Consider the following 15,144-nt stretch of genomic DNA (forward strand, 5'->3'; position numbering starts at 1 on the left):
GTCCAATCGTTGCCATAAGATATATCTGTGTCGGTGCAACGTAAAGCCACTAGAAAAAAAGACCTGTCGGATTGAGACGTTAAGCCTTGAGCAGATCCCCCTGGTGTAATTGGACAGGAGTAGACTATGTGCTGACGCCTGGTTTCACCCTCTCTCTATCTCATTATGATCATTCACCTACGGGCATGCATCATGGAGGCTACTCATCATCATCATCATCATTATTATTATTATTATTATTATTATTATTATTATTATTATATGAGTCTGGTGGCATGATCGTTAAGAGGTTACATCTTTATGATCTGACACTGTGGTTAGCTGGTTAGAGTTCCATTGGTGGAAAAATAATCACTGTCAGAATGCTGGCGGAAGGTTGAAGAGTTAGTGGTATACAGTTTCTAATTACTAGATTGCGTGTTATAAGTTTCGAATTAATTGAAAACCTCCTCGCGGTGTTCATGTGGAATGAGGCCATATGTCACTGCTGATGATGATTCGTCCGTCGGACTCAGACGTTAAGCCTTGAGCAGACTCCCTTGGTGTAACTGGATAGGAAAGGAATAGGCCGACGCCTGATATCACCCTTTCCCTATCTCAATATGATCATGATAATGATCATCCTCCTATCGACGTCATTGAGGCCACTTATAGTAGTAGTAGTAGTAGTAGTAGTAGTAGTAGTAGTAGTAGTAGTAGTAGTAGTAGTAGTAGTAGTACAGCCTCAGTTGCCGCCTTGCATGCCTCTTAAAGGGGTGCCTACCAATTTTGACATTCTGATTGTGCTGCTATTTAGCAGCAAAAGTGAAATTCCTCTGGACGAATACTATCGCGGAGTTGATTTAATTTTGTCGGATGATCGTAAGTGCGGTAAATATAGACAGATTTGTGTCGCGGTTCGAACCATTAGCCTAAAACACAGGAGCTGAAAGCCTAATTGACGAAACACTACACAGCTAGCTTGTACTAGCAGAAAAAACATCAGTCGGTAGCAGTAGTATAACAGTTTCTCTTTATGCTAATCTCAGAGAAAGAAACTTGAATCTATGAAGATACTTATTGAAGAAGCAGACCATTGATGACGCTCTCACAAACTGATGCCGTTTGCCGGCTTTTAATACTGTACGTTCCCGGTTTAATATCCATGTTGCTGCCGTTAGTATCAATGTGCCCGTGATAACAAGCAGTTGAGTTTTATAGCGGTCCAAGAGACATTACGTCCATGGTTTGTTGTTGGAAACAGACCACAGTGGAGAGTGGCCGACCATATAGTACCTATGTTGGACAATCTTGATACGTTGATTGAGAACTTGAAATAATATTATTCTGTAGAAACGAATGCAACAAAATATCGACGTATTTAATATTAAAGTTATAATTATAGAACACGGTTATTTCTTTTATGTTTTGCAATTTACACTCGCCTGTTTAAGCTGCCTCTGTGGATCCGTGGTAGAGTGTTGGCCTCCGGATCCCAAGATAGCGGGTTCAAACCCGGCAGAGGTAGTCGGATTTTTGAAGGGCGGAAAAAAGTCCATTCGACACTCCATGTCGTACGATGTCGGCATGTATAAGATCTCTGGTGATACATTTGGTATTTACCCGACAAAATTAATTAAAATCTCAGCCATAGACGCCCAAGAGAGATCCGGTTTACTCTAGGTCCGCTAGATGGCTGACAGAGTAAACCGGAACGTCGAAATTGACGAGCAGACAGCCAGATGGCGTCAAATCGAAATGTCTGCAAACGGTAGCTGAGGCCATACGATTATTATTATTATTACTCGCCTGTTTGTAGTGATAAGAATTTACAAGCATAAAATCCCCATTAATTTTCTAATAAAAATGACGTGATTATTGATAAAGAGAGATTTAAAGAAATAAGAATTGGCTGTGACTCCTTTTCTTAATATTTTATCCTCCAGAATAACATTAACATTTACTGAAAACTCCACAAGGAGAAGGTCATTTTATTCACAAGCGATGTGACAGGCAGTTCATCATTGCAGGAGTATATGGTTATAAATTCACACGAAATTAAACTCACATGTCACAGTAAAGGGTGCCCAAACAGTCGCATAAATACACTCAGGCGAGTAATCGCACATGCAAACGATCATAAAGGTGCCGAATGGCATCCAGCGATAGATTGTCCCAAGCATATTACACATTTTGATGCAATTCGGCAATGGTTCTTGCACGCTCTGAAGAACGCGTAAGTTCCTGCTTCATCATGTCCCACACGTGTTCAATTGGCGAGAGATCCGGAGATCTTGCTGGCCAGAGCAGTTGTTGTGCATCACGTAGAGCACGTTGCGTCGCAGCAGCTGTACGTGGACGTATATTGTCCTGCTGAAAAAGCACATCCCCTTCCTGTCGATGAAATGGGAGTAGCACGGGGACAACCACCTGTGCACTGTAGCGAACACTGGTTACGTTACTCTGCAGAAACGCCAGCTGCGACCGTGAGTTGTACCTGCTGGCCCCACACCCCTTGAAGCCTGGAATACGCCACTCACTAGGTCTACGCCGTACACATGTACGTCCATCACTTGCATACAGGCAGAACCTACTCTCGTCACTAAAGACAACAAAGAGTCATTACCATCTCCAGTCGAATCTTTCACGATATCAGATTAGCCGTGCTGGGCGGTGTCGCGGTGTCAGTGGTAGCCTTACCAGAGGCACACGTGATCATAATCCTGCTGCAAGCAGTCGGTTCCCAAAAGTCCTTGGTGACGCAGCAGGTGTGACATGTGACCGGATTTCGTTCCTGGATGATGATCGATTGGCCACCGCTGCTCGAACAATGCATCGATCTTGACGTGCGTCTGTGCTGCCCGGACGTCCGGGGCCTAGTCTACGGGTGTGGAAATTTCCACAGACCACTGCTGAAAACAGCGGCACACCACCGATTCATTTTGCCCAACGTGTGCAGCAATCAGTCGATACGTCCATCCAGCTTTCCGCAGGCCCAAAATGCAACCCTGTTCAAATGGCTGCAGTTGTTCAATAGGAGCCGTCGTCGGCGGAGCATAGTTGTGCCCTATAATGAATGTTGCAATCACTTTTTACCTCTAACCTCACCACAGTTACTGCCTGCAGAGTCAAAACAGAGTGCTCACGGACAGGCCCACTGCTAATGGCACCTCATTCTACAAGGATCATCGTAGGGTCGACGAAGCGCATGTGTCGCATCAAACAGTGTGAAATCGGCTGCACTACGAACGGTTGATATCAAGGACGCCTGTGTGAAAATCTGCTCTTGACGCTACACCATATGACGCTTCATGTGAGGGGAGCAACACCTCAGCCTATGACATCAGGAACAGTCGAAGCATACGTCCATTAAAGATAAGGTGCTAATTAGGATCTGATCTGGTGAGATATGAAACGAACGCTTCATCCTAGTGCGCCATCAACAGCAAGACGGTTCCGTCATGTTTTGGGGTGGGATCATGTTTGGTCGATATACGCCTCTAATTCCAGCCCGCTACCTGCACTACTTTTACCTCAGGCTCACGAGACGTATAGCAAAGAAAATTATGTTTTCTAGCCACAAGTGCACCCAGCGAACGCGCATTCAGTACTGCAGGATTTGTACTCAACGGGAGGCGTTAAAAGCTGCACCCTAATAACGTGAAAGATTAGGTTCTCGTTCACTGCAGTTTTTCTGCTCCTTACGAATGGATATGTTCTTGTGTCGATATACAATGTTCCAAGGTTAAGTTGGGGCCGATAACCTAGATTTTAGGCCCTTTTAAACAGCAATCATCAGCATCATCATTATCACCAAGGTTAAGTCATTTATTGTTACAGGCAGTGACGTATCCCTTTGCAATGTTTAAGATCGAAACAATCTACAAGATTATGTTTTAAAGCTTTATTTGGAAAATTGCATCAATATCTGCTGAAGATTTAAAAGCAGAAATTACTATATAAATGCCTCATAAGCTTACATGAAGTACATATTTTGATTTGGAAACAGAAATATCTATATATATAAAAGCAAGTCGGGCTGGAGCGATGTATATATAAATATTTAAAAATGAAAAAAGACGTGAATTAATGAGGCACTTCCAGAAATCTCAGAAATTTGAAACTTGGTACGAGGGAAACTGATGACCCCAGGATCCCTAGAAAAATCGGAAATTCTCAAAATTCCCTGAAGGGGGTACGCTGGGGGGGCTCAAATTTTGGGCTCAGCATAAGAACACAGTCGTATAGTATATAAAAAACGATAACCTATAGGTTTCGTGGGCTTAAAAAGTTTCGGGAATTTCCTCATTTTTATCCCCTATCCCCCCAAATCAAGATGGCGGCACAACCTGCCAGACGAGGTAGACAATTGAAATTTGGTGAAATTATAGCTTTTGGTCCCTAACAGACGGAAAAATTCTAAAATGTTCAAATTTTTCACTTTTTACCCCCAAGATATCGAAATATGGAGGCAATTTTAATGACTGTGCAGACATTCATTTTGAGCTATTTTTTGGCTAAACGGTAAGTCGTATCACAAAATGGATGGCACAAAGTCCCTTCAATTCAGAGTGATCTACAACTTTGGTCCTGTGACATTTTGTCGTATCTCGCTCCCTTATACGTTAAATTTGGCCGTATTTCTGGATTGTTCGTAAATTTGGTGATTTTTACAAGTATATTTCATTGTTTGACACACTTATAAGAATGATAGGATCATCGCGTTAGGTGCGCACATTGGCACGATTATGGGACATACGTGTACCAAATTTCATGATTCTAGCTTATACATAAGTAGGCAAAATGGAATGTAAAATGTTAAATATGCACCCAAATTTCACCCTATTCACAATTTGAACTCAATTTACCCCCTTAATATGGGTGATACGAGGAAATGGTTTAGAAACATACATTTAGAGCGATAAATGAGGCGTCTGATGGCGCAAACCGTTTCTTAATATCATAGACCGTTTAGGAGATATGAATCTCGAAGTGGAAGTCTGCACTTTTCAACATGCTCATGCTTATCCGTCATCTATATATATAAAAGCAAGTCGGGCTGGAGCGATGTATATATAAATATTTAAAAATGAAAAAAGACGTGAATTAATGAGGCACTTCCAGAAATCTCAGAAATTTGAAACTTGGTACGAGGGAAACTGATGACCCCAGGATCCCTAGAAAAATCGGAAATTCTCAAAATTCCCTGAAGGGGGTACGCTGGGGGGGCTCAAATTTTGGGCTCAGCATAAGAACACAGTCGTATAGTATATAAAAAACGATAACCTATAGGTTTCGTGGGCTTAAAAAGTTTCGGGAAGTTCCTCATTTTTATCCCCTATCCCCCCAAATCAAGATGGCGGCACAACCTGCCAGACGAGGTAGACAATTGAAATTTGGTGAAATTATAGCTTTTGGTCCCTAACAGACGGAAAAATTCTAAAATGTTCAAATTTTTCACTTTTTACCCCCAAGATATCGAAATATGGAGGCAATTTTAATGACTGTGCAGACATTCCTTTTGAGCTATTTTTTGGCTAAACGGTAAGTCGTATCACAAAATGGATGGCACAATGTCGCTTCAATTCAGTGTGATCTACAACTTTGGTCCTGTGACATTTTGTCGTATCTCGCTCCCTTATACGTTAAATTTGGCCGTATTTCTGGATTGTTCGTAAATTTGGTGATTTTTACAAGTATATTTCATTGTTTGACACACTTATAAGGAAGATAGGATCATCGCGTTAGGTGCGCACATTGGCACAATTAAGGGACATACGTGTACCAAATTTCATGATTCTAGCTTATACATAAGTAGGCAAAATGGAATGTAAAATGTTAAAAATGCACCCAAATTTCACCCTATTCACAATTTGAACTCAATTTACACCCTTAATATGGGTGATACGAGGATATTGTTTTGAAACAAACATTTAGAGGGATAAGTGAGGCGTCTGATGGCGCAAACCGTTTCTTAATATCATAAACCGTTTAGGAGATATGAATCTCGAAGTGGAAGTCTGCACTTTTCAACTTGCTCATGCTTATCCGTCATCTATATATATAAAAGCAAGTCGGGCTGGAGCGATGTATATATAAATATTTAAAAATGAAAAAAGACGTGAATTAATGAGGCACTTCCAGAAATCTCAGAAATTTGGAACTTGGTACGAGGGAAACTGATGACCCCAGGATCCCTAGAAAAATCGGAAATTCTCAAAATTCCCTGAAGGGGGCACGCTGGGGGGAGCTCAAATTTTGGGCTCAGCATAAGAACACAGTCGTATAGTATATAAAAAACGATAACCTATAGGTTTCGTGGGCTTAAAAATTTTCGGGAATTTCCTCATTTTTATCCCCTATCCCCCCAAATCAAAATGGCGGCACAACCTGCCAGACGAGGTAGACAATTGAAATTTGGTGAAATTATAGCTTTTGGTACCTAACAGACGGAAAAATTCCAAAATGTTCAAATTTTTCACTTTTTACCCCCCAAAGATATTGAAATATGGAGGCAATTTTAATGACTGTGCAGACAATCCTTTTGAGCTATTTTTTGGCTAAACGGTAAGTCGTATCACAAAATGGATGGCACAATGTCTCTTCAATTCAGAGTGATCTACAACTTTGGTCCTGTGACATTTTGTCGTATCTCGCTCCCTTATACGTTAAATTTGGCCGTATTTCTGGATTGTTCGTAAATTTGGTGATTTTTACAAGTATATTTCATTGTTTGACACACTTATAAGAATGATAGGATCATCGCGTTAGGTGCGCACATTGGCACGATTATGGGACATACGTGTACCAAATTTCATGATTCTAGCTTATACATAAGTAGGCAAAATGTAATATAAAATGTTAAAAATGCACCCAAATTTCACCCTATTCACAATTTGAACTCAATTTACCCCCTTAATATGGGTGATACGAGGATATGGTTTAGAAACAAACATTTAGAGGGATAAATGAGGCGTCTGATGGCGCAAACCGTTTCTTAATATCATAGACCGTTTAGGAGATATGAATCTCGAAGTGGAAGTCTGCACTTTTCAACATGCTCATGCTTATCCGTCATCTATATATCTAAAAGCAAGTCGGGCTGGAGCGATGTATATATAAATATTTAAAAATGAAAAAAGACGTGAATTAATGAGGCACTTCCAGAAATCTCAGAAATTTGAAACTTGGTACGAGGGAAACTGATGACCCCAGGATCCCTAGAAAAATCGGAATTTCTCAAAATTCCCTGAAGGGGGCACGCTGGGGGGGGGCTCAAATTTTGGGCTCAGCATAAGAACACAGTCGTATAGTATATAAAAAACGATAACCTATAGGTTTCGTTGGCTAAAAAATTTTCGGGAATTTCCTCATTTTTATCCCCTATCCCCCCAAATCAAGATGGCGGCACAACCTGCCAGACGAGGTAGACAATTGAAATTTGGTGAAATTATAGCTTTTGGTCCCTAACAGACGGAAAAATTCCAAAATGTTCAAATTTTTTATTTTTTACCCCCAAAGATATCGAAATATGGAGGCAATTTTAATGACTGTGCAGACATTCCTTTTGAGCTATTTTTTCGCTAAACGGTAAGTCGTATCACAAAATGGATGGCACAACGTTGCTTCAATTCAGAGTGATCTACAACTTTGGTCCTGTGACATTTTGTCGTATCTCGCTCCCTTATACGTTAAATTTGGCCGTATTTCTGGATTGTTCGTAAATTTGGTGATTTTTACAAGTATATTTCATTGTTTGACACACTTATAAGAATGATAGGATCATCGCGTTAGGTGCGCACATTGGCACGATTAAGGGACATACGTGTACCAAATTTCATGATTCTACCTTATACATAAGTAGGCAAAATGGAATGTAAAATGTTAAATATGCACCCAAATTTCACCCTATTCACAATTTGAACTCAATTTACCCCCTTAATATGGGTGATACGAGGATATGGTTTAGAAACAAACATTTACAGCGATAAATGAGGCGTCTGATGGCGCAAACCGTTTCTTAATATCATAGACCGTTTAGGAGATATGAATCTCGAAGTGGAAGTCTGCACTTTTCAACATGCTCATGCTTATCCGTCATCTATATATATAAAAGCAAGTCGGGCTGGAGCGATGTATATATAAATATTTAAAAATGAAAAAAGACGTGAATTAATGAGGCACTTCCAGAAATCTCAGAAATTTGAAACTTGGTACGAGGGAAACTGATGACCCCAGGATCCCTAGAAAAATCGGAAATTCTCAAAATTCCCTGAAGGGGGCACGCTGGGGGGGCTCAAATTTTGGGCTCAGAATAAGAACACAGTCGTATAGTATATAAAAAACGATAACCAATAGGTTTCGTGGGCTTAAAAATTTTCGGGAATTTCCTCATTTTTATCCCCTATCCCCCCAAATCAAGATGGCGGCACAACCTGCCAGACGAGGTAGACAATTGAAATTTGGTGAAATTATAGCTTTTGGTCCCTAACAGACGGAAAAATTCCAAAATGTTCAAATTTTTCACTTTTTACCCCCCAAAGATATTGAAATATGGAGGCAATTTTAATGACTGTGCAGACATTCCTTTTGAGCTATTTTTTGGCTAAACGGTAAGTCGTATCACAAAATGGATGGCACAATGTCCCTTCAATTCAGAGTGATCTACAACTTTGGTCCTGTGACATTTTGTCGTATCTCGCTCCCTTATACGTTAAATTTGGCCGTATTTCTGGATTGTTCGTAAATTTGGTGATTTTTACAAGTATATTTCATTGTTTGACACACTTATAAGAATGATAGGATCATCGCGTTAGGTGCGCACATTGGCACGATTAAGGGACATACGTGTACCAAATTTCATGATTCTAGCTTATACATAAGTAGGCAAAATGTAATATAAAATGTTAAAAATGCACCCAAATTTCACCCTATTCACAATTTGAACTCAATTTACCCCCTTAATATGGGTGATACGAGGATATGGTTTAGAAACAAACATTTAGAGGGATAAATGAGGCGTCTGATGGCGCAAACCGTTTCTTAATATCATAGACCGTTTAGGAGATATGAATCTCGAAGTGGAAGTCTGCACTTTTCAACATGCTCATGCTTATCCGTCATCTATATATCTAAAAGCAAGTCGGGCTGGAGCGATGTATATATAAATATTTAAAAATGAAAAAAGACGTGAATTAATGAGGCACTTCCAGAAATCTCAGAAATTTGAAACTTGGTACGAGGGAAACTGATGACCCCAGGATCCCTAGAAAAATCGGAAATTGTCAAAATTCCCTGAAGGGGGCACGCTGGGGGGGCTCAAATTTTGGGCTCAGCATAAGAACACAGTCGTATAGTATATAAAAAACGATAACCTATAGGTTTCGTGGGCTTAAAAAGTTTCGGGAATTTCCTCATTTTTATCCCCTATCCCCCCAAATCAAGATGGCGGCACAACCTGCCAGACGAGGTAGACAATTGAAATTTGGTGAAATTAAAGCTTTTGGTCCCTAACAGACGGAAAAATTCCAAAATGTTCAAATTTTTCACTTTTTACCCCCCAAAGATATTGAAATATGGAGGCAATTTTAATGACTGTGCAGACAATCCTTTTGAGCTATTTTTTGGCTAAACGGTAAGTCGTATCACAAAATGGATGGCACAATGTCTCTTCAATTCAGAGTGATCTACAACTTTGGTCCTGTGACATTTTGTCGTATCTCGCTCCCTTATACGTTAAATTTGGCCGTATTTCTGGATTGTTCGTAAATTTGGTGATTTTTACAAGTATATTTCATTGTTTGACACACTTATAAGAATGATAGGATCATCGCGTTAGGTGCTCACATTGGCACGAATAAGGAACATATGTGTACTAAATTTCATGATTCTAGCTTATACATAAGTAGGCAAAATGGAATGTAAAATGTTAAATATGCACACAAATTTCACCCTATTCACAATTTGAACTCAATTTACCCCCTTAATATGGGTGATACGGGGATAGGGTTTAGAAACAAACAATTAGGGGGATAAATGAGGCGTCTGATGGCGCAAACCGTTTCTTAATATCATAGACCGTTTAGGAGATATGAATCTCGAAGTGGAAGTCTGCACTTTTTAACATGCTCATGCTTATCCGTCATCTATATATCTAAAAGCAAGTCGGGCTGGAGCGATGTATATATAAATATTTAAAAATGAAAAAAGACGTGAATTAATGAGGCACTTCCAGAAATCTCAAAAATTTGAAACTTGGTACGAGGGAAACTGATGACCCCAGGATCCCTAGAAAAATCGGAAATTCTCAAAATTCCCTGAAGGGGGCACGCTGGGGGGGCTCAAATTTTGGGCTCAGCATAAGAACACAGTCGTATAGTATATAAAAAACGATAACCTATAGGTTTCGTGGGCTTAAAAATTTTCGGGAATTTCCTCATTTTTATCCCCTATCCCCCCAAATCAAGATGGCGGCACAACCTGCCAGACGAGGTAGACAATTGAAATTTGGTGAAATTATAGCTTTTGGTCCCTAACAGACGGAAAAATTCCAAAATGTTCAAATTTTTCATTTTTTACGCCCAAAGATATCGAAATATGGAGGCAATTTTAATGACTGTGCAGACATTCCTTTTGAGCTATTTTTTGGCTGAACGGTAAGTCGTATCACAAAATGGATGGCACAGCGTCGGTTCAATTCAGGGTGATCTACAACTTTGGTCCTGTGACATTTTGTCGTATCTCGCTCCCTTATACGTTAAATTTGGCCGTATTTCTGGATGTTCGAAAATTTGGTGATTTTTACAAGTATATTTCATTGTTTGACACACTTATAAGAATGATAGGATCATCGCGTTAGGTGCGCACATTGGCACGATTAAGGGACATATGTGTACCAAATTTCATGATTCTAGCTTATACATAAGTAGGCAAAATGTAATGTAAAATGTTAAAAATGCACCCAAATTTCACCCTATTCACAATTTGTACTCAATTTACCCCCTTAATATGGGTGATACGAGGATGTGGTTTAGAAACAAACATTTAGAGGGATGAATGAGGCGTCTGATGGCGCAAGCCGTTTCTTAATATCATAAACCGTTTAGGAGATATGAATCTCGAAGTGGAAGTCTGCACTTTTCAACGTGCTCATGCTTATCCGTCATCACGTTGGGTGCGCACATTGGCACGATTAAGGGACGTATGTGTAGCAAATTTCATCATTCTAGCTTATACATAAGTAGGCAAAACGTAATGTAAAATGTTAAAAATGCACCCAAATTTCACCCTATTTAAAATTTGAGCTAAATTTACCCCCTTAATATGGGAGATACGAGGATATGGTTTAGAAACAGACATGTAGAGCGATAAATGAGGCGTCTGATGGCCCAAACCGTTTCTTAATATCATAAACCGTTTAGGAGATATGAATCTCGAAGTGGAAGTCTGCACTTTTCAACGTGCTCATGCTTATCCGTCATCTATATAAATAAAATCGTAATGACCGTGTGTCTGTACATTGATTATTTTGGCGAAATTTCCATACAGTTTTCCGTTTCAGGTGTAATAATGACCATCTGCATCATTTTTAGCTTTGGTGTCTGTCTGTTTGTCTGTCCTTCTATAACTTGAAAACTACTGGATATATTTCCACCAAACTTCATATTTAGAATCCACCTGTCCTTGGGTAGGTTTTAGCACAAAAAAATAAAATCGTAACGACCGTGTGTCTGTGCATTGATTATTTTGGCGAATTTCCGTACAGTTATCCGTTTCAGGTGTAATAATGACCATCTGCGTCATTTTTAGCTTTGGTGTCTGTCTGTTTGTTTGTCTGTTGTCTGTTTGTCTGTTTGTCTGTCATTCTATAACTTGAAAACTACTAAATATATATTTCCACCAAACTTCATATTTAGAATCCACCTGTCCTTGGGTAGGTTTTAGCGCAAATATCGTTTCTAAATCCCTGAACTGAGTGGGGATTTTTAGGAAACCGTAACCGTGATTTGGCACTCCCTCAATGTATACACAACCGAACTTAATGGAAATCAACCTGCCTTAATGAAAATTAATTTCTAAATTTTTTTTCTCATGTGCATCATTTCGATAACAGGATTTAGTAAGGGAGATATCATTAACGGACCGTTTTTCGGTACAAATCCCAGCGGACTTAACGCAAGAGCGGGTGCGTGTTAAGCGTACTTCTTACAACTTGAAAACTAACAAGATATTTGAACCAAACTTTATATATAGCATCCATCTGTCCGAGGGTAGGTTTCCTTGGTGTCTGTTAGTTTGTTTGTTTGTTTGTTTGTTTGTTTGTTTGTTTGTTTGTTTGTTTGTTTGTTTGTTTGTTTGTTGGTCTGTTTGTCTTTCTCTAACTTGAAAACTACTGGATATATTTCCACCAAATTTCATATTTAGAATCCACCTGGCCTTTGGGGAGGTTTTAGGGCAAATATTGTTTCTAAATCCCTGAACTAATTGGGGGTTTATACGAAACCGAAACCGTGATTTTGCACTCCCTCAAAATACACACAACCAAACTTAATGGAAATCTACCTGCCTTAATGGAAATTAATTTCTAAACCTTTTCTTCTCATGTGCATCATTTCAATCACTTACAGGAAAGATAGTATGATCAAACTCTACACGAACATTGGCCCACCCAGTACCCATATGTGAGCCAAATGCTATGTCACATAATTATCCGAAAAGTAATGCAATGTAAGATATTCTTACACACATTTCAACCTATTCAACGTTTCTGATTCAATGTGACCCATGAATAGATTAGATGCGAAAAAATATCATAGGACCAACCATTTAGATCGCTAAATACTGCGCCTTACGGTACAATCCTTTGTCGATATGACGTACCGTTTAGCAGCAGTTAATCTGTAAATGAAGGTCTGCAATATTGTAAACATTTATATACTTTCGTATGTCCATCTGTATATATTCGTTGATGTCGATTTGTAGCGATCGAGAAAGGGTGTGTCTGCTATTGTAATCAGTACTCCCTACACCGACTTTGACTGCTGGCAGTAGGAATGGGGTCCTTCTCCAACTCCTGTGTAACTGGCATTAGTAAGGAGGGCCTACCATTTTAACGAATAATTCACTTTTCGATTTGTCTTGCAGAAGGCAAGGGATCATGCAGTTTTGTTCGAAAGTCCCCTACTCTATTGTGTGTGGCTCTAGGCCAGGGTGCCCGCCATTATAAACAAATGTTCCAATCTAAAATTTGACTAGCATTAGGCATAGTGGCCTGCTATTTTCATGGAAACTCACTAATTCAGTGTGACTGGCAGTAAGCTGGCTAGCAGCAGTAAAAAGGGACTGTCATTATAATGATAACTGCACAACTCAATTTTGACTGGTGGTAGGGAAGTTGCCTGGTATTATAATAAAAACTCCTCAACTGTAACCTGTCTGAAATTAGGAAATGGGTCTGCCATTGTAACTAAGACTCCCCAAATCGATTGTGACCGCGCAGTAGGCATTGGGGCCTGAAATTATAATGTAAACTTGCCAACTCGATTGTGAATGGCAGTAGGCAAGTGAGCCTGCCGTTATCATCACAACTCCGCAACCCTCACTTTACATTGGAAACAACGTATGTGGACCTCCCATGCTATTTATCGGATAAGGCTAAGAGACATGCAATTTTAAAACAATCTCATTTGCTGCACGCACAGTCTTTACGTCGATATCCGTGTACAATGTAGAATACCGTAGCGAAGCACGGGTACATTTGCTAGTATACCTATATATGTACAGCAATAAATACAAATATTCTCGGGTTTAAGGTTGTATTTTTCTGTTTCTTCGTTTGACTGCCACGGTAGGCTTAATGTAGCTACAATGATTGGGAAACGGAGGTTACCTGCAATATTACGAGTAGTTAGGCAACCTTGTACATCCGAACGATAAGTCAAGGGAAGGAACTACGCGGAGCCATGGATTTTCTGAGGATCATGTCATCCTGACACCATTCCATCAGTGACTTAGACGAAAGTGCCTGACGTTGATAGAAGGCCACTCTGAGATTCACCACTAGCAGTCCTTTGATCTTCTGTGAATTCAGGATATAATTAACGCACTGGTCCGATCTGGCTCAGGGCTCAAATCTTGGACCATTACTCTTCTTACTCCTTATCAATGATCTTCCTAAATGCGTACAGTATTCAAACATATTGCTATCCGCAGACGATGTAAAAATTTTCGGAACCATTCGTTCACAGGTGGACTGTAGATTTCTTCAGAAAGACCTCAATAGCATATCACATTGGAGCGTTATTAACAAGTTAGATTTTAAGATTAACAAGTGTCATGAAATGGTATTTTCCAGGAATAAAAATAAAATTAGTCACTCATATAATATTTTGAATACCAATCTGTCATCAGTGAATTTTATCAAGGATCTTGGCGTGCATTTTGACGCTAAATTGACATAAACGAAGTAGTTGCAGATGCTTACAGAATATTAGGATTTATTAAGAGATGCACACGTGACTTCACAAATCCCGAGGCAATAAAGCTATTATACAACTCCTTTGTAAGAAGTCGGCTGGAATATGCACCAACCATTTGGAATCCCACCTTTAAACTATATGAAAACAAAGTTGAAATGGTGCAAAACAAATTTCTTAGATACCTTACGTACAAAATAACTAATAATTATCCTAAATTTGATTCGTATGATGACTTAATGAAACAACTTGGCTATAAGTCCTTAGCAAAAAGACGAGTAATTGCAGTTCTTCTATTTGTCTACAAATTATTTAACAATATTATTGGTAGCTCTAACTTGTTCTCTCTGTTCAACTTGTCTGTCCCTAATCCATCTACACGCCCGAAATATGTTACTTTCTACTGCTCTAGATCAAGAACCCAACAACATAGTAATTCACCAGTGTTAAACTCAATGAAAATATTTAATAAATATAGCAATGAGTATAGAATAGATATATTTGCAACTACATACACATCCATAGTAAAACAATGTAAACAAATAACTTAATTGTTTTCTGTTCTAAGTTAAAATCCCACTTTGCTGATTCCCATTGTTAGCCTCATAACTTTAGTTAATATTCTAGTTTCTAGTTATACCATCTAGCTCATCATCATTATTATTATCTTCGATAACATCACTACCATCAT

This window comes from Anabrus simplex, chromosome 3 (assembly GCF_040414725.1).
Source record: "Anabrus simplex isolate iqAnaSimp1 chromosome 3, ASM4041472v1, whole genome shotgun sequence".
Classification (NCBI taxonomy): domain Eukaryota; kingdom Metazoa; phylum Arthropoda; class Insecta; order Orthoptera; family Tettigoniidae; genus Anabrus; species Anabrus simplex.